Source organism: Mus caroli, chromosome 11, assembly GCF_900094665.2.
Source record: "Mus caroli chromosome 11, CAROLI_EIJ_v1.1, whole genome shotgun sequence".
Classification (NCBI taxonomy): domain Eukaryota; kingdom Metazoa; phylum Chordata; class Mammalia; order Rodentia; family Muridae; genus Mus; species Mus caroli.
Genome location: NC_034580.1, coordinates 106,215,971 through 106,221,970, shown reverse-complemented (window position 1 = coordinate 106,221,970; position 6,000 = coordinate 106,215,971).

The window sequence follows — 6,000 nt, the reverse complement described above, 5'->3', positions numbered from 1 at the left end:
GGTGCCTGTGTGTGTGCGCACACACAAACACACACACACTTAAAAATAAAGTAAAAAATTTTAAAAGAAGCTTGGATGGTTGTGTTGTGAATATTATTATTAAAATCAGTTCCATAAATAATACTATTATATTTAATATTTAAAGACATATTGATGTCTAAGATATTATATACACATAAGAGGCAAGCATTATGCAGAAACTGAGAGACTCATAAAAACCCACAACACAGGAAGTCCTTAAGTGCTGTAGAGATGCACATGGGTCTTCGGAATAATGCATGTTCCATCTATTATTAAACAAATTACTAACCTCTATAAAGAAACCTCCAGTAGAAAGGCAGGGCATCAAGTGGCGGGGTGGAGTTGCCATCCCACAGTCAAAAACTCTGACCCAGAATTGTTCCTGCCTAAACGAACTGCGGAGACATAAATGGAGAAGAGATTGAAGGAAAGAAGAACCACTGACCAACCCAAATTGGGACCCATCTCAAGGGAGGGCTCCAAGGCCTGACAATAATACTGATGCTATGATGTGCTTACAGACAGGAGCCTAGCATGGCTGTCCTCCGAGAGGCCCAACAAGCAGCTGACTGAGACAGAAGCAGATACTTACACCCAACCAATGGTCTGAAGTTGGGGAACCCTGTGGTTAAATTAGGGAAAGGCTTGAAGAAGCTGAGGAGGAGGGTGACCCCATAGGAAGACCAGCAGTCTTGAGACCCTAGAGAATGGGGAGGCCTGGAGGTGTGTGTGTGTGTGTGTGTGTGTGTGTGTGTGTGTGTGTGTGAGGCAGTGGGGTGGGGTGGGGTAGTGACATCCTCTTGGTTACAGGGGTGGGGGGAGAAATGGGATGAGGAACTGTCAGAGGGTGGACCAGGAGGCAGATAATGACGAATAGAACAGAATCAGAAGAAAGCATTTTTAGTTATTGTCACATAGCAGGGGACCCTTCCTGGCTAGCTAGCTAAATGGAATGTACCTTGAAGCGTCTAAGAAATGTACCTTGGAGTATCTAAGAGATGAGGGGAAAATTTGCAGAAAGGGAGTGCCTCCTTCAAGTAGAAGTGAAAATATTAGGTTAGACAAGGAACTGGGATGTTGTTGATGGGCTGAACTAGGGAAGGTCAGGTTCGGATGGTAGGAGGAGATTAATACTAGAATATAAAATGAGGGAAAAGGAAATGAGAGTAACTCCCGGGTTGGGGCAGGGTGGGTTACCTCAGACAGGGATTTAATTTTCGATTTCTTAAAAGTTATATTGATCTGAAGAGAAAAGATATCGTTGGGTTACTATTTAGGGATGAATTTATGACCCACAATCACTTAAGAGTTTGTGTCGCGGTAGTTTCTTCTCAGTGTTTGGATCCTCTCATTGGTTACTTTCCTTAGTTTTCTAGAAGGTAAACCAGACCAGTATTTTGTCTCTCAGGCATACAAGTACCATCTAGTAGTAAAAGAAGGAAGCCGCAAGGACAACCTTACAAAAGAAATGGAGGAAAAAAAAAAGAACAAAAAATGACAATAGCTCTTTTTTTTTCTTGCTATTTATAGTATTATTAACTAATAATGGAAGACTATGTTCTAATTAGGAAAAATAAAGCAGTTTAAAGTCACCACTTTGCTTGATTTTTGGACTAAGAAGAGAACACAAGATAACAGGTTATGAATCAAGATTATAGATTCTAAATTAAAAGAAAAAATTAAAAATTTCACCCGTGCAACTCACATGTTATTTTAGATATAAACCTTGAGGCAAGATCTCTTTGAGTTTGGGGAGAGAGCTGAGAAAGAGGAAGGTCTAAAACACAGAACAAAATTGAAATAATGAAGACAAAATGTCCTTCCAGAATATTCTTTTTCCATTTTGTAGTTGTGCGGCTTGTAGTTGCCCTTCAGGTTTTGAGATGGGTGTTCCTCTAGACACGTCCTCTCAGGTTTGGATTCAATCAATCGCTAATGTCCTTCTATAGACCATTTCCCACTGTCACTTCCTGTCTCAGCATCCTCCTCAGACTCCACCGCTAAACAGTTGGTACCAAGTCTGTTTTCTTTCCAAATATTTAGGATGGTACCCAACATCAAATATGCCCTTCATCAATATTTACTGAATGCGTAGGCAGCTTAATGAAGAGAGCAACCATGATAGAAATGTGCAAGGGACAGATATGGGAAGCCGTCATCAGTCAGAGGAAGAAGAAAAACATTTCCAGGAAATAATTAGCAGAAAATGGTTTTGTTTGCCGAGTACTGATTTCCTGTCCGCTGTCTGCTTGTTTGTAATCTTGAGTGCTCTTTAGTTTTCAGTTACTTAGTTCCTCTCTTCTTCATTGATGGGGGTTGGGGAGAATACATGGTTCATCTTGTCATCAGAGATGAAGTCAAATATTACACAGAAAACATCCAGAACAGCGTGGAGCACGGACGATGAGCCGAACAAATGTGTTTCATTATTCCACACAGCTTGTTTCTTGAGCTCTCTGAAGCAGACGGTCAGATATGGTAGCTATTTTACACATGATGATGATGAGGAGGAGAAGGAGAAGGGGGAGGAGGAGGGAGAGGAGGAAGGAGACGAGTAGGAAGAAGGGGTGGAGGAGGAGGAGGAAGAAGGGGGAGGAGGAGTAAGGGGAGGAGGGGAGAGGAGGAGGAAAGGGAGGAAGGGAGAGGAGGAAGAAGGGGAGGAGGGGGAGGAGGAGGAAGAGGAAGAAGGAGAACAAGGGGAAGGTAAGTGTGAGTGGTCGGTTATAACGAGAGAACATTTATTACAGCATTTCTGAATCCAGGCTATTTGAGTAGTAGTAGGTTCACTGTCTTTTCTATGGCATCGTGCTTATTGGCTAATGGAAGAAAAGCAAAGAAGTGGCCTTTGATTCTTAAGAATCACAATGCTGCAGTGCAGACAATGAAAAGCTATCATGACAATCACAGGGACTGAATGAGAGAGATGGCCGAGAGATGAGGAAGCTTGATCTTCTTACAGAGGATCTGCCTTTGGTTCCCAGCACCCATTGGTCAGCTGACAACTCAGTGTGACTCTAGGTCCAGGGGATCTAACACATTCTCTTGGCCTCTGTGGGTACACACACACACACACACACACACACTCCTTTAAAAAGTGAATTACTAAGGGTCCATTATTTTTCTATTGCTATTGTAACAAATTACTATAACCTTGGTGATTGAAAACAATACCATGCTATTGTTTTACAGCCTTAAATTTTGAAGTCTAACCCATCGGGGGCTCTGGAATAAAATCAGAGGTTAGTTACAGATTCTGTTCTCATCTGGAAGCCCTGCAGGAGAGTCTGATTCCTTGCCGGTTCCAGCTTCTAGGGCCACATGCATTCCACCCTACATCTTCAAAGGCCACAGTGGTGGATTAAGTTCCCATTCTAAACCTCTCTACCCTCCCCTCTCCTTCGATCAGGAGATGTGTGTGTGTGTGTGTGTGTGTATTATATATGGGAGTTTGTCTGTATATAAGTATGCACATCAGAAGAAGGCATTAGATCTCACAATTTTACAGTGTGAGCCACCATGTGGGTGCTAGGAATTGAACCCAGGACTTCTGGAAGAACGGCCAGTGCACTTAGCCTCTGAGCCATCTCTCCAGTCTCCCAGTATCCTTTTCTCAAAGTCTTGGTCCTCTGTTTCATTAACTTCAGCACATCCCCCAGCTTCCTCTTCCTTTTAGGGACCCTTTTAGTGATACCGAGCCCAGAGGAGGATTCTGCATCTTAAGGATGGATGATTACTAACCTTAATGCCACCCACAATACCAACTCCACACAAAATGACCCTTGCTTTGTCCCCAGGATCAGGCTATCAACGTTTTTGGTGATTCATTATTCTGCTTCTTATATGTAGGGGTGGGGGTAGTGAGTTCTCAGGGAATAGTGGTCCAGGAGGAGATGAAGTAGGACAGAGGAAGATGCGACTTCACGTGGAAGCAGCACAGGTGTAGCTGCAAATACCACCGGATATCATTGGTTCCCATTAATCTTGTCAGAGAGCTGTGCCTGGTGGCTTGTGCCCTTTATATTGTTCTGACTTCCCTTCTCTGGTGCTGCAACAGTAAACGTTTCACAGTTTGACACAAACGAATTGTTAGCAGTCTGAAGAGAGGTTAAGCTACAGTATCGAGTCCTAGTGTCCAGCCGATGCCGCAGCAGGAGATCCTGCTTCACACACCACCAAAATGTGAGCATGCGTACATACAGTAAGACATCTGGCTGCTTTGTACATGGTAAACAAAAATCCACACTATCTTGCACTTGTGCAGTTTTATTGTTCAACTTGGACAGAGGCATTCTCATATGGTTCAGTTACGTTTTTGTCTTCTAGCTCAGAGTTCAACATTCAAAACAATATCATTTACTATTTCTGTCTTTAAGCATATTTTCGATGCTACGTAGTTTTTGTTCCATCCTTGGATTTGATCAGAAAGAACTCTGTGTTTTCTGTTTATGAAATTCATTTATATAAAAAAAAACTATATGAGGAAACTAAGGCACAATTATTCAACTAACTTTGAACCTGTTTAATGATGTTAAACACTTAATTTGGGGTCTTTCTCATAAAAATATCATGACAGATAATAATTAATTTATTAATTTATGTTAACTTATATCCCGCTTATAAGGTTTCACACTAACTCAAGGTTATGTAAGCAAGCGTGGCTTATTTTAGTTTGTCTTGTTTCTCCTGACCACTAAGGTGTTTAATGATCGATTCTGACGTTATATTGCTCTGATCACAAGTTTTTAGGGTCTACCCTTTTCTGTGATCTGCTCTCTTTCCTGTTTTATAGTCTCTCAGAACTTCCCAGCCCCTGGGTCTCTGGTTACCTGTAAACAGCTCTGGGATGGAATTTGTACCTGGAAACATGAACTTATGTGAAACGGATAGGTCTCCTCTTACTGCCTCCCCACCCGTTTCCAGTTTCAGTCATCCTTCCTTGTTTCAATTGTACCAATGTAAAGCCCATCTCCTCTTCCAAAGTGGGAAAGGAAATTCAAATGAGCCAAGCCTGTCTTGACCCTAGACCTTGTTCTTTTAAGTCAACCGCCACCTCTGTTTATAAATGCCTAGGGAGGCTTCCCTCTTCTCTACTTTATGGTATATTCTCATGAAACCGGTCCTCCCATCTTTTCTTGCTGAAATTACCAGGTAGCTCCAGCTCTTGACAATTTGTTCGACATAATTTGGCAACAAAACGAATATAATCTCCCAGTGGTGGCTGGGTTTCTCGTTATTGTTTGCTTCTGAGATGGGTTTTTCACTAGCTGACATACTGATTTCTACCACACAGGGTAAAGAGAACTCCCTCCTCAGCTTTCTGAGGTCTTGGACTATGTAAATTCCTTTTGCTTCACCAGGAAAAATTAGATTTATTTATTATGTAGAGGTACGATCTCTCTCTACATAAACCCAGCTGACCTTGAGCTTCAGATCCTCTTGCTTCCGTTTCTAGACGACTGGGCTTAAGTGTGCCTGCTTTTCAAATGCCAGGCATTACCCTGCTTGGTAGCTCAAGCCTTTAGTACCAGCTAGCATTTGGGTGCTAGAAGCAGAGTGGTCAGGAACTGAAGTCCAGATTTGATTACGTAGGGTGTTTGAGGCCAGCCTGAGGTGTAGGGGAGTTTGGTTCTAGGGAAAAAAAAATTAAAATCAGGACAAATCAACAAACAATGAAACTCAAGACACATGACAAATGCTGGTTGGGAGACCAAGTTTTTAAACATGGATGTGACTTTATAGTTTCACACAGCAATTTCTTTGTCAGCTTTTTAAAATTTCCCTAATTAGAGAAATAATAAAAAAAAAAAGATGAAACATTCATTTTTTCCCCCTTGTGGGACAGGAGCAAGTGTGACAACAGTCACGGTATTAATAACAAGAAAGATATCAAACTGGAACTAACCGTCAGCACTCATTCCTTCAGCTACCTCCCTAGCAACCAGCCAGGACCATTAATCTCTTCTCGAGTCATTTAACAGT